This window comes from Myxocyprinus asiaticus, chromosome 33 (assembly GCF_019703515.2).
Source record: "Myxocyprinus asiaticus isolate MX2 ecotype Aquarium Trade chromosome 33, UBuf_Myxa_2, whole genome shotgun sequence".
Classification (NCBI taxonomy): Eukaryota; Metazoa; Chordata; class Actinopteri; order Cypriniformes; family Catostomidae; genus Myxocyprinus; species Myxocyprinus asiaticus.
The window spans coordinates 9,999,235-10,018,185 of NC_059376.1; the positions used below are offsets into that span (position 1 = coordinate 9,999,235).

Below are 18,951 nucleotides of genomic sequence, written 5' to 3' on the forward strand. Positions count from 1 at the left end.
CTTACCAAGCGTAAAAACAGGAGATTGTCTAGAGTTGGAGAACCTCATGCTAGTTAAAGCTAACGCAATACTTTGGTCTTATGGAAATGTCACGGATTTATAAAGCTGAAAGATAAAAATGTTTTTTACAAAATCAGGAGAACAGTCCTACCAGAACCACATCCTTCCAGAACCCTTTCAATATAAACAGAATGCATTTGAATCTCAGAACCCTATGGTTTTACCCAAACTCTATAAAAAACTACCAGAGCCCAACAGTTCTTTCAGAACCCTACAGTTTTACCAGAACACTGAAATTCTAATAGAGCACGATAAATTCTACCAGAACTCTATGAATTCCAGAACCTTAAGGCTAATTTATACTTACTGGCCAAACAGGCTTTCTTTATTTCACATAAAAATGACGTGTGAAGTTTTTGTTCTGAATTCCATGTAGCGCATGTTCATAGAACAACAGTTCTAATCCGAGGATGAGGTGAGTTTTGATTTCATTAACTAATGAAGCTGTGCCCTATGAAAAGTCAGCTACATAATGTTTCACATTGAATGGCATTTTTTCGCCAGAGAGTTGATAGCACTCCGTGACGTCACCCTCAACAAACAAATTTTAAAAGGATGCCGCATGTAGTATAAACACAGGCTTCATTCGCCTAGGGTGTTTTAATTTGTCCAGGTGGAAAAAGAAAGTTCGTCTTCTTCCATAGTATAAATTTGGCTTTACAATTCTTTTAGAACCCTATAAATTCAACCAGAAACCTGCAGTTCTAAAAGGACCCTAGAGTTCTAGCAGAACCATTACAAATCTAACAGAACCCTTCAGTTCTACCACAGGGCTTTTCCATGAAAATGGCAATGGTTCTCATGCCGAGCCTGTGCTCAGCTAGTTTACGGCCGGGGCTAATTGGAGCCTATCATAAACTGGCTTCGTTATTCTACTGACTTGAGAACCAAACAGTTACGTAATGGGTAATGTGGCAACGTGGTAGTTTTATATGACTAACTCACCTGCCCACAAACAAACATGGTGCGTCACAGTGTTTGTGTAAAGCGTTTACTTCTGTTTTTGAGGACTTATTTAAACATACAGAGAAATGCAATACAATGTTATTACATTGCTCAACAAGACATGTCAGAAATGACATCTACGCTCAATGTAATGTTAACAGGCAGTGTGAGCTTATAATTTGTATCAAAATTATATATAATCTTTTTTATAAAAATTTATATAATCTTATAAATCTTTTTTAATGTGGCTTAACTTGCTATAAAATGTAACAGTGAAATCGTTGTTAGCATTGTATTTGGATTTTTGCCATAGCATATAATATTGTGTTTAGGTTTTGATTGAGAATCCCACCGGAGTACTTGACAGATAGCTGCAATCTTCCTATTTAAGTGAGTAGTGCCTTTACAGAAAGAAAATAAATAAATAAATATATATATAAGATGAGAAGAGTGTAAGAAAAGCTTACAAAAGTATAATAACTTTGGTGTTTGTCTCTAGCTTTGCTGGCTGAATTCAATGCCCTGGTTAGCTGGCTGGTCAGTGTCCGAGCAATCGTTGCTTCGTCTACTGCCGCTTTAGCTTAGGTTCTTCTCATGGTCTCTGTACTCTCTTAAGGTTTTTTTTTTTTTCTCAATTTGTTTATGATTTGATCAATCATCCGATTGAAGGTGGCATGCATTATTTCTTGCCATATCATATTTTCTTTTTTACTTTGTGATCTCTCTAGTTTATCTCGGATCACCGTAGAAGACCATATTGCAATTAGAATGCTCGTTTCCTCCAAGTTTCCTGAACACTTTTGATGTGACATTTTTGTGGATTTTTAAGTTGTTATAGAGTAGTCCTTGCAGCAGACGGTAGCTACTGTTGTTGTTTGGAAAGCTTTACCCGGTGACGAAACATTATCCTATGCACCGCCCCATGACGTAATTGGTTCCTGCGTAGAGACCAGCAAGTTTTTGGGGCCTAACGGCCTTTCCTGTCGTGGAAACGCATGGAACAGCTTTTGTTTGCACCGGCCCAGGAACCCGCCCCTGAAACATGTTGGTAGAAAAGGGCTACCAAAGCCCTACAGCTCTACCAGAGCCCCACAGTTCTTCAAGAGCCCTGTAAATTCTACCAGATCCCTACAGTTCTAACAGAATCACAAAGTTCTATCAGAACCCTAAATTCTACCAGAACTCTACAGTTCTAATAGAGCCTTGAAAAAGTGCTGGAATGAAGCTGATGTTGTGTCATAGAGGAAAATGTAGGGTTTATTGGAGCTATGGTGCATAAGTAAATGGAACATGTTTTAAACATAGGAGCAGTGCTGTTCACACAGATAGCAAGTGTCTGAATCCAGCTTTTGGCAAGTTTCAATCCCTCTCTCCAAAATATTTTCTTCACAGTACATTATATGTATCTTATAAAGAGACAAAGGCCAAAAAAAAAAAAAAAAAAAAAGAGAGAGAGAATAAAAGAATGCAATTAGGGCAAGGAAACAAACTAGAAAGAAAAATATAGGTAAAAGGTCAACCTGACCCAAATAATTGATGACTGAGTGACGTACATTTATGTGGGCAGAGTAAGAACCTCTTTGCTTGAAGCACGTATGCTGCTTCACAAAGAAATAGCTTGGGTTTCTGCTGAGCTAAGAATTGCTCCAGACCAGTGTTAAGCAGCAGATCTGAAGTTTCAATGGCTTTAGCTTTTAGACTAACCACATCACACAACATACATTTTTGCCACCACAACATCAGTCCAGACTACAGAAATGTAAACTTTTTCAACAGATCATAACTGCACAACCTTTTGCAAGTAACTAGGGCTGAAACAAACAATAAATAAAACTAATAACAATAGATATTAAAAACAGTTGATGCGGAATGCCTTAACTATAAGCTATTTGGGTGTGTGCTCTTATTTTGTATTTGCATTTATATTGTATTGACCATCAAAACAGTGGTTAATGGAATTACTAAAAGATCTATCAGTTATAAGCATTCTTCCAATATGATGACTAGTATTATGAATTTATACTGTTTGGTCTGTTTAAAAAAAAATTTTTTTTTTTTTTTTGATAGAATGCTAAATACTTAAAATACATTAGGCATCAAAACAAAAAGATGAATAACACTTTCATTCTTCTGAAATCTAGCTTAGAAAAAAGAATACTGTTAGAATGGAAAACATAAGCCCTTATATATGTTTATATTCATACAGTAAATATTTTATTTATTATAACAATAGGATTGACACTACTTCGAGATCCATGTAACATGTTACTTAGGGAATGGCAGAACTTCTTGTTAAACTTGTTAACCTCCAAAACATGTGAAACAATGGCATCACATCTCTTATCTCCTCTTAACTTTATTTAAGTGAAAAGCAGTAATTAGCTGTTCAGCCCCCACCATCTCGTTCTCATGTGTTATTTCGTAATTACACCTGAGACTGGGGTAGACCTGAAGAGAAAAATAAAATTCACTGCTGCTATTGCAGGCACCTCTCTCTCACGCACACAACTACACACTATTATTGATTTGACAGCAGTATGGCTGCAGAAGATTGATGGACAGCTGGCTGACAGGAGTGTAGATATGCGGGCTGCGTCAAAGCAAAAGCATGTGAGCTAATGAGACGGAAAGAGAGGGGTGTGAGAAAGGGTGTGTGTATGCGTGTGTGAGGTCGGTGTGGAGAACAGGAATGGCATCAACATAAGGGGATTTTGTGTATGTATGTGTGATTTAGCTCAAAGTGATCAGCTTGAAAACAGCTTTAAATCCCATTTCAAAAGGAAACCAAATCACCTCCAATAACATGACATAAGATAATATAAAATAAAAACATTTTGAGTATGAAACCGAATAAAATATTCTAAAATCTTGTACCTAGCATTATGTGCTCAATTTGTGCTTTAAAGGTCCCGTGAAATAGCTTGAGGAGTGTAGTTTTTTTTTTCTTTCTTGTGTTGACATAACAGCAAGTTGGGGTGGAAGTTTTTTTAAATAGCCAATAGCCTTCATTACCTCAAAGCCTTGAACATGATTTGTTAATTGCTATTGCTAGTCCAACACAATCTTATGAGTATTCGTAGGTACACTGTAAAAAATGTGCATAGTTTTTATGGTAAAAGGATGTAAAACTGCTACTGTAAAAAAAAAAACTTTAATTGGTTAATGTGTAGTTACTGTAATATACAGTATATGTATATATTCACCGACCACTTTATTAGGAACACCTACATATTCATGCGATTATCTAATCAGCCAATTGTGTTGCAGCAGTACAAGGCATAAAATAATGCATATTTGGGTCAGGAGCTTTAATTAATGTTCACATCAGCCATCAGAATGGGGAAAAATGTGATCTCAGTGATCTGGACCATGGCATGATTGTTGGTGCCAGACGGGCTGGTTTGAGTATTTCTGTAAATGCTGATCTCCTGGGATTTTCACACACAACAATGGTGCCACAATGGTGCCAAAAACAAAAAACCATCCAGTGAGCAGCAGTTCTGTGGACGGACATGCCTTGTTGATGGCAGAGGTTAACAGAGATTTTTTTCTGCATTGCATTCATGGAATTATAGAATAATAGATAATATAGAATAATAAATACCATCACATTTAACACAGTTGACGCATTTACCTAATTTGGTATTATAACAGTTCCATTCTGATTTTTGGTGATGTATTCAACTCTTTTTAAAGGATTCCATCATTTTAACAAAGACTAATCTTTAAAATGTTAAAATGAATAACAATTCTATAATTTATTTATCATTACTCTATCATTTAATTTTTGTTTTGTTTGCCATGGACACAAAAGAGTTTTCTGAATACAATGCGGCTCAACTAATAATATATAAAGTACCATTAAATACACCACAAAAGAACCTTAATTTTATTTGAGCAGTATATTCCAAGTCTTCAGAAGCCATACGAATGATTTGTGAAAGGAACAAACAAAGTTTTATTCAATGATTATCATCCTCTCAATTCACCTTAGCATTCGTAACAGTCAAATCCCGCAATCATTTAAACATGAAAATTTTGCTTTATCTACCATTCACAATTTATTTATATGGTTCAGAAATGGTCAGGTTTAGGGATAGGGTGGGGTTAGGAGAACAAAAATATTAATTAAAAAAAAATAGTAAAAAATGTGACTATTAAAATACATTTATAATATAAAGGATCCGTTTTACATACACATATATATATATATATATACACACACACACACACACACACAGTTGTGCTTGTTGACCCCTCTCCAAACACAGCGCTTATGGTTGTGGCCATAAAGCTCTATTTTGGTCTCGTCACTCCAAATTACAGTGTGCCAGAAGCTGTGAGGCATGTCAAGGTGTTGTCAGGCATATTGTAACCGGGCTTTTTGTGGCATTGGCGCAGTAATGGCTTCTTTCTGGCAACTCGACCATGCAGCTCATTTTTGTTCAAGTATCGTCGTATTGTGCTCCTTGAAACAACCACACTGTCTTTTTCCAGAGCAGCCTGTATTTCTCCTGAGGTTACCTGTGGGTTTTTCTTTGTATTCCGAACATTTCTTCTGGCAGTTGTGGCTGAAATCTTTCTTGGTCTAACTGACCTTGGCTTGGTATCAAGAGATCCCCAAATTTTCCACTTCTTAATAAGTGACTGAACAGTACTGACTGGCATTTTCAAGGCTTTGGATATCTTTTTATATCCTTTTCTATCTTTATAAAGTTCCATTACCTTATATATATATATATATATATATATATATATATAGTATTGTATAGAGTATACATTATATGGCCAAAAGTTTGTGGACACCATATGTGCTTGATGAACATTTGATTTCAAAACCTTAGGCATCAATTTCCCCCTTTACTGTAATAACAGCTTCCACTCTTTTGGGAAGGCTTTCCACTATACTGTATGTAGTAACATGGCTGCAGGGATTTGCTCTCATTCAGACATAAGGCTATCAGTGAGGTCAGGAACTGATGTTGGTCGATGGGGCCTGACTTACAATTGCTGTTCCAGTTCACCCCAAAAGTGATCAGTGGGGTTCAGGTCTGGGCTTTGTGCAGGCCAGTCAATTTCTTCCACGCCAGACACAGTAAACCATTTCTTTATGGACCTCACTTTTTTCACAGGGGCATTGTCATGCTGGAACAGAAAAGGGCTATCCTCAAACAGTTGCCACAAATTTGGAAGCACACAAAGCCCAAGCCATTACATAAAGAAACATTAATATTTTTCTTTACTGGATTTAATGGAGTAACCAAATTCGTTATTTAGAAGGGGGTATCCACAAATTTTTGGCCATATAGTGTATATAGTGTTGCATTTTTACTCATTAATAACTCACAAGTGCTTGAATGCAATAGGGACTGTTCTTGTACACACAATTTTGTGTGCAATTTTTTTCTTTATAGATATAAATACACACACACACACACACACACACATATACATATTATATATATATATATATAAACAGCACCATCACTATTTGAAAAAAGTCATTTTTGATAAATTCTAGACAGGCCCCATTTCCAACAGCCATCACTCCAACACCTTATCCTTGAGTAATCATGCTAAATTGCTAATTTGGTACTAGAAAATCACTTGCCATTATATCAAACACAGTTGAAAGCTATTTGGTTTATTAAATGAAGCTTAACATTGTCTTTGTGTTTGTTTTTGAGTTGCCACAGTATGCAATAGACTGGCATGTCTTAAGGTCAATATTAGGTCAAAAATGGCAAAAAAGAAACAGCTTTCTCTAGAAACTCATCAGTCAATCATTATTTTGAGGAATGAAGGCTATAAAAAGCTTGAAATTGCCAAACAAAAACAAAAAAAAGAAAACTGAAGATTTCATACAAATGTGTACACCACAGTCTTCAAAGACAAAGGACAACTGGCTCTAACAAGGATGGAAAGAGATGTGGAAGACCCAGATGTACAACTAAACAAGAGGATAAGTACATCAGAGTCTCTAGTTTGAGAAATAGATGCCTCACATGTCCTCAGCTGACAGCTTCATTGAATTCTACCTGCTCAACACCAGTTTCATGTACAACAGTAAAGAGAAGACTCAGGGGTGCAGGCCTTATGGGAAGTGTTGCAAAGAAAAAGCCACTTTTGAAACATAAAAACAAAAAGAAAAGGTTAGAGTGGGCAAAGAAACAGATATTGGACAACAGATAATTGGAAAAGAGTGTTATGGATCTTAACCCCATTGAGCTTTTGTGGGATCAGCTAGACTGTAAGGTGCGTGAGAAGTGTCCAACAAGACAGCCACATCTATGGCAAGTGCTACAGGAAGTGCGGGGTGAAATCTCACCAGAGTATCTGGACAAACTGACAGCTAGAATTCCAATGATCTGCAAAGCTGTCATTGCTGCACGTGGAGGATTTTTTGATGAGAACTCTTTGAAGTAGTTTAAGAAGTTCAGAACATTTTTGTCAAATTGTAATAGTAATTGTTCACGTTATTAATGTCCTGACTATACATTGTGATCAGCTGAATGCAACTTTGGTGAATAAAAGTACCAATTTCTTTCCATAAGTGCAAAATATGTACATTATTCCAAACTCCTGCCTGCCTGTCCAATTTAATTGGACAAAATGAGTGCAAAAAAAAGACAATCTTTTTGGTCTTTTCCCAGAAGAGCAAAAATGCACACTATAAATTCATATATCTGCTAAAAGTTTATTTCATTAATTTTTAGGAGTCCAGGAAAAGCATCATTCACGTTTGTTATGCAACTGTTATGCCTCCATCATCATGGAAAACTACATGTCATCACCCACTGAACTTCCTTAAGTCCTAGCACTGACTCACTGCAGAAACAGTTTACTATTGCCAAAATTACATAAACAGCCATCACTCAGGGCAAGGCAAAAAAAGAGAAACAAGAAGCCATGCTGAAGTCAATTGTTTCATCTGCATGCTGACGTAGTGAGTTGCATGAGCAAGTGACCAGTTTTCCCTTTCATCTCATCAGATGGGTGAATTCATCATCGTAAGCAAGTCATACGTCAATAAGAATTGCTCAACTAGATTTTTAAACAAACAAGACAACTGCAATTTGACTGCGGAAATCCCTCTGGAATTAACTGACAATGGATTACAAGCATATGTTCACTTTGGATGCATGGTAACAATGAGAGGAGATTTCTCACAGACCTTTATGCATTTAGGATAAGAGGAAAGGTGGGGAATATCTCATCTTCACAACAGATACCAGTTCTGAGAGCCCCAAAAACTAGGACAAGACAGATACCTGCAGTTTCTCCCCCTCAGGTCATAACCAGGCCCACACGGAATCTGCGCCTGTAGAGCTCCACAGATCTCTGCAGAACTGAACACCCGTCAGCAGGGTTGGGGAGTAATGAAATACATGTAACGGGATTATGTATTTAAAATACAAAATATAAGTAACTGTATTCCACTACAGTTACAATTTAAATAATTGGTAATTAGAATACAGTTACATTCAAAATGTATTTTGATTACTGAAGAGATTACTTTGCATTTTATTGTCATTTGTTTCATTTAATATTTAGTCCTTTCAGATGGAAAACATTTATTCATATAAATGATGCGATCCAAAGTGCATTTGAACAGCGGTGAAACACTTTCTTATGATGTGTTACATTCATACGAGCAGACAGAGAAGTAAGTTTGAAGTAAGTTTGGAGCAGAAGAAATAGAAATAAACCTTGTTTAAATTGTCAGCTTTACGCTAAGCTAAAATGCTATTTCTAGCCATTTTACATGCACATGTTACCAGGCACCATCATATTTTTTTTATCAAGAAAATTCACGTTGGATCATAATTTCTTTTTTTCTAGTAAGACTCTTGATATTAGGGCAAAAATCGTATTCTTGATAATAATTTTTTTATTTTTTTCCTGTAAAAAATATCTAAAAATCAATCAATTAATTTGATTTATCTTGTTTCAGAAACAACACTGCATAGTGTTTTTCAGAGAATGTATTTTTAACATGTATTATGTCTTACTGTACTGGCAGAGTTTTTATAGTCAAAACAAGTGAAAAAATCTACCAGTGCTGAAGAAGTAATCCAAAGTATTTAGAATACGTTACTGACCTTGAGTAATCTAACGAAATACATTACAAATTACATTTTACAGCATGTATTCTGTAATAGCGGAATACATTTCAAAAGTAACCGTCCCAACCCTGCCCGTCAGTGACAAAGTTATACACATTACACAGTCCTTGCATGTTTATTAAAGGAACGGTTCACCAAAGAATGAGAATTCTGTCATGATTTATTCACCCTCATGTTCTTTAAAACCCGTATGACGTTCTTTTTTTTCGTTATGTGGAATACAAAGAAAGTAGGCTATGTTAGGCAGAATGTTAAGGAACTGACAGCCTCAGTCACCTTTAAAATGTATTGGATATTTTTTCCATACATTCCATCCATATTATTACAATGTTATTAACACATTTCTAAAGTTTAAGTATCCAAACAAAAAACTTCAATCTACCATTAAATATTACTACATGAAACAGTTGTGTAGTGTAACTAACTAGGCTGCTATGAGTCAGGATGTCACGGTTCTGATAGGAAAGCAGTAATTCAGTGGGATGATATTGTACTGTGGGAATCTGAAGTCAAGGTTCTTCACATACTGAGCAATTTTTACATACGCCCTTATTTAAGTATAAGCGTTCAAACCAAAGGAACTGATCCCATGCTCTTAGAGAGGTCATCAAAACAGAATGCAAGCAAAACTGCACAACATCAACTGTTTTTAGGTACATTAACAGGCTTTAGGCTTGTTTTCAATGCTGCAGCCAGTAAGGTGAATGGATTTGGTGGATGTGGGTGCATCCAATGGATTCCTGTATAGTAAACAGCTCCACTATGCCAGCATGTACTTGTCAAACCTCAATAAATAAAAATAAATAAATAAATAAATAAAAATCACATATATACACCGATCAGCTACAACATTAAAACCATCTGCCTTAAATTGTGTAGGTCCCCCTCATGCCCTTCGTGATACCAAGTACTATCAAGGCCAATATCAATACACAACAGGGGGTGCTCACCCTATGGTTTGTGTGGGTCCTAATGCCCCAGTATTGTGCCGGGGACACTATACTGTAAAAAGGCACCATCCTTCGGATGAGACGTTAAACCAAGGTCCTGACTCTCTGTGGTCATTAAAAATCCCAGAGCACTTCTCGTAAAGAGTAGGGGTGTAACCCCGGTGTCCTGGCTAAATTCCCCCATCATGACCTTCTAATAATCCCCATCCACTAATTGGCCTTATAACTTTACTCTCTCCTCTCCACCAATAGCTGGTGTGTGGTGAGCGTACTGGTGCACTATGGCTGCCGTTGCATCATCCAGGTGCATGCTGCACACTGGTAGTGGTTGAGGAGAGTCCCCTGTTCGCTGTGTAAAGCGCTTTGAGTGTAGTGTCAGAAAAGCGCTATATAAATGTAACGTTCATTCATTCAACACTGATAGCTCATTTAAAATTAAATTGAGCAATTGTAGACACAGGACATTAAAAAGCCATTATTAAAGGATAAAGGATAATGCCCCTAAATCATAATTCTCTCATCATTTACTCACCCTTATGGCATCTCAAACTCGTATGACATTCTTGCTTCTGCAGAGCACAATCAAAGATATTTTGAAAAAGATATGGTGCGTTTATATCGACAAAATGCAAGTCCATGGGGCCCAAAACTTCCAAGCTCCAAAAAAGACATAAAGGCAGCATTAAAGTAATCCAGAAGACTAGGGTTAATAAATGTCTTCTGAAGTGATGCAATCAGTTTTGGATAAGAAACAGACCAAGAAACAGACTCCTTTTCACAGGTTACACTTCCTCTGCACATGTGTCAAGCTTGAGGAAGTGTACTCAAGCTTCAATACTGTGGAAGTCAAGGTTTATAGTAAAAAAAGAAGATACATTTTGGTCTGTTCTCACCCAAAACCAATCACATGTCTTCAGAAGTCATGGGTTAAACCACTGGAGTCACATGGATTACTTTTATGCTGCCTTTTTAGGTCTTTTTTGAAGCTTGGATGTTTTAAACCCCATGGACTTGCATTGTATAGCTATAAACAAATCAAAGCCTACATCTATGAAAATATCTTTGTGTTCTGTTTCAGAGAGAAAGTCATACAAGTTTGAGATGGCATAAGGGTGAGTAAATGATGAGAGAATTATAAATTTTGGGTGAACTATCCCTGTAACATAATAGGCCTATACTGCAAATAATCATACTTTTGTTTTCAATGTATTAACAGCCATTGTAGAAAATTATCAATTATTTAACAACTTCTAGTTAAATGAAGCTAAATAATAATAATAAAAATTAAGTAAAAAAACATACAAAATAAAAAGGTTTTTTCCACTTCACAGCTCATGATACATGCATTTGCATACTAAATAAATAATACAATCATTAGTATTAAAAAACACTTTTTAACACGATTAATAGTTTTATGTGAAGATCGATCCTCTCAATCAGTACTGATATAAAAAATATTGATATTTAAAGGTTGTTCTGCCCATCCCTCATTTCTATCTACCAACTATCAAGTCAGTAACTTGCACACATGGTATTTAGGGGACTATGGGAACATACCAGGGGTTTTATATAGGAACTTCCTGTCTGCAGTAAAAAAAATAAAAATAATAGACAGGAAACAGATGATGAATTATTATTTGTGGAGATGTTGCTGACAATGGAACTTGTGGCATTATGTCTTTGGACAATAGAGCGAGAAGTAATTACAGGTAATTAAGCAAAACTTCCATTTTAATCTGTTAATTACACCTCAAACCGTCCAGTGTAAAGATGATGGAAAGCTGGTGCCTGCATGAAGAAGTGCCACCTTGGGTATAACACTGGGTCTGTCCAAAACCTAGTTAGCAGCCTCACTGTCTACACAGGTACACTATATTGCCAAAAGTATTCGCTCATCTGCCTTTAGACGCATATGAACTTAAGTGACATCCCATTCTTAATCCATAGGGTTTAATATGACGTCGGCCCACCCTTTGCAGCTATAACAGCTTCAACTCTTCTGGGAAGGCTTTCCACAAGGTTTAGGAGTGTGTTTATGGGAATTTTTGACCATTCTTCCAGAAGCGCATTTGTGAGGTTAGACTCTGATGTTGGACGAGAAGGCCTGGCTTGCAGTCTTCGCTCTAATTCATCCCAAAGGTGCTCTATCGGGTTGAGGTCAGGACTCTGTGCAGGCCAGTCAAGTTCTTCCACACCAAACTCACTCATCCATGTCTTTATGGACCTTGCTTTGTGCACTGGTGCGCAGTCATGTTGGAACAGGAAGGGGCCATCCCCAAACTGTTCCCACAAAGTTGGGAGCATGGAATTGTCCAAAATCTCTTGGTATGCTGAAGCATTCAGAGTTCCTTTCACTGGAACTAAGGGGCCAAGCCCAGCTCCTGAAAAATAACCCCACACCATAATCCCCCCTCCACCAAACTTCACAGTTGGCACAATGCAGTCAGACAAGTACCGTTCTCCTGGCAACCGCCAAACCCAGACTCATCCATCAGATTGCCAGATGGAGAAGCGTGATTTGTCACTCCAGAGAACGCGTCTCCATTGCTCTAGAGTCCAGTGGCGGCGTGCTTTACACCACTGCATCCGACGCTTTGCATTGCACTTGGTGATGTATGGCTTGGATGCAGCTGCTCGGCCATGGAAACCCATTCCATGAAGCTCCCTACGCACTGTTCTTGAGCTAATCTGAAGGCCACATGAACTTTGGAGGTCTGTAGTGATTGACACTGCAGAAAGTTGGCACTATGCGCCTCAGCATCTGCTGACCCCGCTCTGTCATTTTACGTGGCCTACCACTTCATGGCTGAGTTGCTGTCATTCCCAATCGCTTCCACTTTGTTATAATACCACTGACAGTTGACTGTGGAATATTTAGTAGAGAGAAAATTTCCCGACTGGACTTGTTGCACAGGTGGCATCCTATCACAATACCACGCTGGAATTCACTGAGCTCCTGAGAGCGGCCCATTCTTTCACAAATGTTTGTAGAAGCAGTCTGCATGCCTAGGTACTTCATTTTATACACCTATGGCCATGGAAGTGATTGGAACACCTGAATTCAATTATTTGGATGGGTGAGCGAATACTTTTGGCAATATAGTGTATGTCCTCATATGCACTTGCAAACTGTAGTCTGGTTTTTTTATGCTGGTCTTGGAGCAGTGGCTTCTTCCTTGCTGAGCAGCCTTTAAGGTTATATCAATAAAGGACTCATTTTACTGTGGATATAGATACTTGTCTACCTGTTTCCTCCAGCATCTTCACAAGGTCCTTTGCTGTTGTTCTGGGATTGATTTGCACTTTTCGCACCAAACTACGTTCATCTCTAGGAGACAGAAAGCGTCTCCTTCCTGAGCAGTACGATGGCTGCGTGGTCCCATGGCATTTATACTTGCATACTATTGTTTGTACAGATTGTACGACATGGCACCTTCAGGCATTTGGAAATTGCTCCCAAGGATGAACCAGACTTGTGGAGGTCCATAATTTTTTTTCTGAGGTCTTGGCTGATTTCTTTTGATTTTCCCATGATGTCAAGCAAAGAGGCACTGAGTTTGAAGGTAAGCCTTAAAATACATCCAACGGTACACCTCAAATTCAGTACACCTCCTATCAGAAGCTAATTGGCTAATTGTCTAAAGGCTTGACATCATTTTCTGGAATTTCCCAAGCTGCTTGAAGGCACAGTTAACTTCTGACCCACTGGAACTGTGATATAGTCAATTAAAAGTGAAACAATCTGGCTGTAAACAATTGTTGGAAAAATTACTTGTGTCATGATGTCCTAAACAACTTGCCAAAACTATAGTTTGCAAATATTAAATCTGTGAGTGGTTAAAAAATTAGTTTGAATAATTTCAACCTAAGTGTATGTAAACTTCTGACTTCAACTGTATATACGTATTTATATATACACTGGTGGCCAAAAGTTTGGAATAATGTACAGATTTTGCTCTTATGGAAAGAAATTGGTACTTTTATTCACCAAAGTGGCATTCAACTGATCACAATGTATAGTCGACACATTAACAACGTGACACTTTGAAAAAAAAAAAAAAAAAAAATCAGAACTCTTTCTTTGCAATTCTTCCCATAAGGCCTGAACCCCTGAGTCTTTTCTTTACAGTTGTACATGAAACTGGTGTTGAGCAGGTAGAATTCAATGAAGCTGTCAGCTGAGGACATGTGAGGCGTCTACTTCTCAAACTAGAGACTCTGATGTACTTATCCTCTTGTTTAGTTGTACATCTGGCCTTCCACATCTCTTTCTGTCCTTGTTAGAGCCAGTTGTACTTTGTCTCTGAAGACTGTAGTGTACACCTTTGTATGAAATCTTCAGTTTTTTGGCTATTTCAAGCATTGTATAGCCTTCATTCCTCAAAACAATGATTGACTGACAAGTTTCTAGAGAAAGCTGTTTCTTTTTTGCCATTTTTGACCTAATATTGACCTTAAGACATGCCAGTCTACTGCATACTGTGGCAACTCAAAAACAAACACAAAGACAATGTTAAGCTTCATTTAACGAACCAAATAGCTTTCAGCTGTGTTTGATATAATGGCAAGTGATTTTCTAGAACCAAATTAGCAATTTAGCATGATTACTCAAGGATAAGGTGTTGGCACCCCTGGAGTTGCGAGTTTGAATCCAGGGCGTGCTGATTGACTCCAGCCAGGTCTCCTAAGCAACCAAATTGACCCGGTTGCTAGGGAAGGTAGTCACATGGGGTAACCTCCTCATGGTCGCTATAACGTGTGGTTCTCGCTCTTGGTGGGGCATGTGTTGAGTTGTGCGTGGATCAAGCGGAGAATAGGGTGGGCCTCCACACACGCTACATCTCCACGGTAACGCGCTCAACAAGCCACGTGATAAAATGCACGGATTGACGGTCTCACACGGAGGCAACTGAGATTCATCCTCCACCACCCGGATTGAGGCGAGTCACTACGCCACCACGAGGACTTAAAGCGGATTGGGAATTGGGCATTCGAAATTGGGGAGAAAAGGGAAGAAAAAAAAAAGAAAAAAAAAAAGGATAAGGTGTTGGAGTGATGGCTGCTGGAAATGGGGCCTGTCTAGATTTGATCAAAAATGACTTTTTTCAAATAGTGATGGTGCAGTTTTTTACATCAGTAATGTCCTGACTATACTTTGTGATTAGTTGAATGCCACTTTGGTGAATTAAAGTACCAATTTCCTTCAGAAACAGCTAAATCTGTGTGTGTATATATATTATATATAAATAAACGCAACTCGATGACAGCTATTAATTCATAAACACACTTTTGCTGGAATTTACAGTGTGAAACATTACTGATTTGTTCATTATTTGTTTCTTGATTAAAGCCAATATTTAATTAGATGCAAGTATTTTTTTTTCTCAACTTTTCTTTACCGAATAAAATCTATTCATATTCAGCAATTCCCTTGAAAACATTTTACTGCTGTTGCAGGTCATTCATTGATCCTGTGAGAATGATGTTGGCTAAATGACTCCTGTAGATTTGCTTGCTTTCATGTTGACCTAAACAAAATTCACACTTCTTCTCTATTCACAGATGAACACAGAATTATAAAAAGGTGCCCTGTTCTGAAATCTAAGGCCTTGCGCTATCAGCACAATTACATGTGCAAATGACAGCAGAACGAACAAAGCTCCGTTCAGACAAGCAGCAAATATTACGCAGAGAAGACGCAAACTTGACTCACACTACACATTATAGTCCGAGTGGAGAGCTCAGCTAATGGAATCTCTATCTGTCGCAACTGCAGCGTTTAGGCCAGGATCTTATCTCCACAGAGCACAGAGACTTGGTTTGACAGCAAGGCAGCGGCAATTGTTGTCACGGTGACCCCAGTGTCAGAATGACCACGTCACTGTATCTAGCAAGAGGCCCTGGCATGAATGCGGCGGTCTGCCCAGTTTATAAAGGATTCTTTCACCGCCAGCTTATTCAGGCCCTCACCCCAACACTTAACGCACTGGAGGGTAAGCATCCTCTGCCAGCCGCTGACCTTTCAGTAGGGCCCTGTGACGTGTTTCAAATTTCCACATGGTACAAGTTGAACCTCTGAACATGCAAAAAATGAAGTTTTGTCGTCAAAATAATTTCAGAGAGAGTAGATGAATTGTGACATTATTGAATTTTCACACGTAGGGGATCACTGCTATGCAATGCAGGAGTTAGTAATTAGAAGTTTTTTTTTTTATAAGGACCCTTACGAAAATTAACCATGGTTTTACTATAGTAATATTGTAGTAGCCATGACTGAAGTAACAATGACTGCTGTCACCATTGTTTTCTTGGCAGAAATCATAGTATTGATACAATTAACCACTGTTTTACAACAGTAATACTGTAGTTTCCATATAGTAACCATGATTTTGCTATAGTATTGTAACTATGTACTACTACAGTAGCCATGTTAATTTTGTGGGTACTATGATTTTACTACAAATACCATGGTTAAACTATGGTTACTGTAGTAAAACCATGGTGATTTGTAGTGAGGGCAAATCTCTTGAAGTGTCTGTTACCAAATAGAATATTTTAACTTTGGATTTGGCAGTAATATTTTTTTTTTCTGAACATAACAAATACCAAACTGTACCGAAACCATGACCCTAAATCCATGATACAAAGCGAACTGTGAGACATTTTAACGTTACATTCCTAGTGAGCACAGAACCAGCCTCACGTGTGCTCAGAAGTTACAGAGCTGTTGCACGGAGCAGCGCGTTTGATTAAATAACAGCCCTTTGAGGATTAATATTCACGAGGTCATATCATGATTTCTATTTTATTTAGATAGATCGTTCAGCCCTACAAAATGCAACAGAAAGACATGTTTTTTGCGTGTTATTTTGTGGCACACACTCTTTTTATCTCATTACATTCAATTCAGACTGCAAGCTCACAACTTGGGTATCATTCTTTTGCTGTGGCGCTGGAGATTCAGTAGCGGCAGAGCGCCGCTGCTAAGAATTGGTGCAGGAAACACTGGCTTAATGTGCTTATTAAACTGCAAAAGGCTGTGATTTCATTATAAATATATAGTCTGCATGTGATACATTCTTATAAAGTGCACTCAGTAATTCTAATCCAATACACTTTTTATCAAATTCTGCAGATATCTCCTCAGTCTGCTAGATGTCTGTTCTGTGGGTGGGGCTGAAAACAAATGTAGTATGTGTACACAGCCCTGGCTCTGTAAATGGGACAAAAACAAAGTGGATCAGACCGATCAACACAACACTACTCCAGCCAATCAGCAACAAGGGCTGGTTCTTGCATGTACACATGATGGGGGGTGGGGGCAGAGCGAGAGGGAAATTCATTAGAAGAACGATGGCAAATCTGGCTGATGCGAACTTTCTAAAATTCGAGGAGGACAAATGGCTGAGAAACAGACCAAGCGAAAAAGTTCAGATGAATATAAACTAAAAAAGAAGGATAAGTCAAGGGCTAGGAGCCGCGTCAACATCGGCGAGGCTTTTCAGCGGTGGAGAGACCTCCGAGAGATAAAAGGCTTGAAGACGGATGCAGAAGTTGCTCTTTTTCTTCTCGATAGGTGGGTAACATAACTTTTGCTGTTTCACAGAACCCATATATGCTGTTGTTGTGATGGTAGATTTAATAGCAGGAGAGTTGTGAGTGTCTGGATCTGGTGTGCGTAAAACCGTCTCGTCTTCTCTGCAAGTTATCTTAGCAGCAGCAACTTACTGAATTTGGGGGGCGGAGCTTCCTAAGGAGCACTGAAGGGAGGGGTGTGTTTGTTTTGGCATTTCAAATATCAACAGTGTTTCTCAGGAATCACTGAGTACACCTTTAAAGGTTAATCCACGCTCTGCTGTCTGTCATCTATACTAACACAGAGCGTGCATGTTCATGATGAGGTGTTTTCAGTGTATGAGCGGCTGGCTTCACACTCACTTTGAAGCGTACAGCACATGCAGATTATATTTAATTAACTCTCAGCCTTTTGTGGTTTAATCATCACACTAGGGCATATAATTATTTTAAATTGCTTAATTGTGCATTCATATATATAATTTATCACAAATATATCAAAATCCAAAACTTTCCACATTTTATAGTTCATTCTATTTTTATGACTTGATTCCGCAATTCCGTCAGTGTTTTACGCATTGCAGAAATCATAGCGCCCTATCAATGTTACGAGCATACACACAATGACACAAACATAATAAACTAACAAGGCAAAACAACAAAAATGGCATCAAGGAACTGACAAGCATGTTCAATCTAAAAAAAAAAAATGCTTAAAAGTCTGGTTTACTTCAAGGAATATGTTGTGTGCAATATATGGCATAATGTTGATTACCACAAAAAAAAAAAAAAAACATTATATTAATTCGTCCCTCCTTTTCTTTGAAAAAAAGCAAAAATCTGTTACAGTGAGGCACTTACAATGGAAGTCAAACGTCAATTTGTAAACGTTAAAATACTCACTGTTTCAAAAGTATAGCAACAAGACAAACACAATATTCAAGTAAACATGATTTTAGTGTGATAGAATAGCGTACTAACCTTTTCTGTGTAACGTTATATCCAATTTTACAACATCGTTACCATGACAAGGTTGCGCCGTAAACTCTAAAACAACTTTACAGCCCAAATAATAAGCAAGTTTTAACAGAAGTGTTTTTATCATTTTTTTTAGGACGAGTCAAAACTTTTTTTTTATTATTATTTTTTTATTTTTAAAACTATTTAACAGTACTCAATATTATTATGCCACACAAATGCTGTCAATTGAGCTTAAAGGAATATTCCAGGTTCAGTACAAGTTAAGATAAATCGACAGCATTTGTGGCATAATGTTGATTACCACAAAAATTAAT

General features: G+C 37.7%; 1 protein-coding gene across 1 annotated transcript in view; it reads right to left on the bottom strand.

Annotated features, from left to right (window-relative positions):
- bin3 (bridging integrator 3) overlaps positions 1–18,951 on the bottom strand; it is an 87,852-nt gene that overhangs the window by 67,548 nt on the left and 1,353 nt on the right. The gene's annotated exons all lie outside the window — the stretch shown is intronic.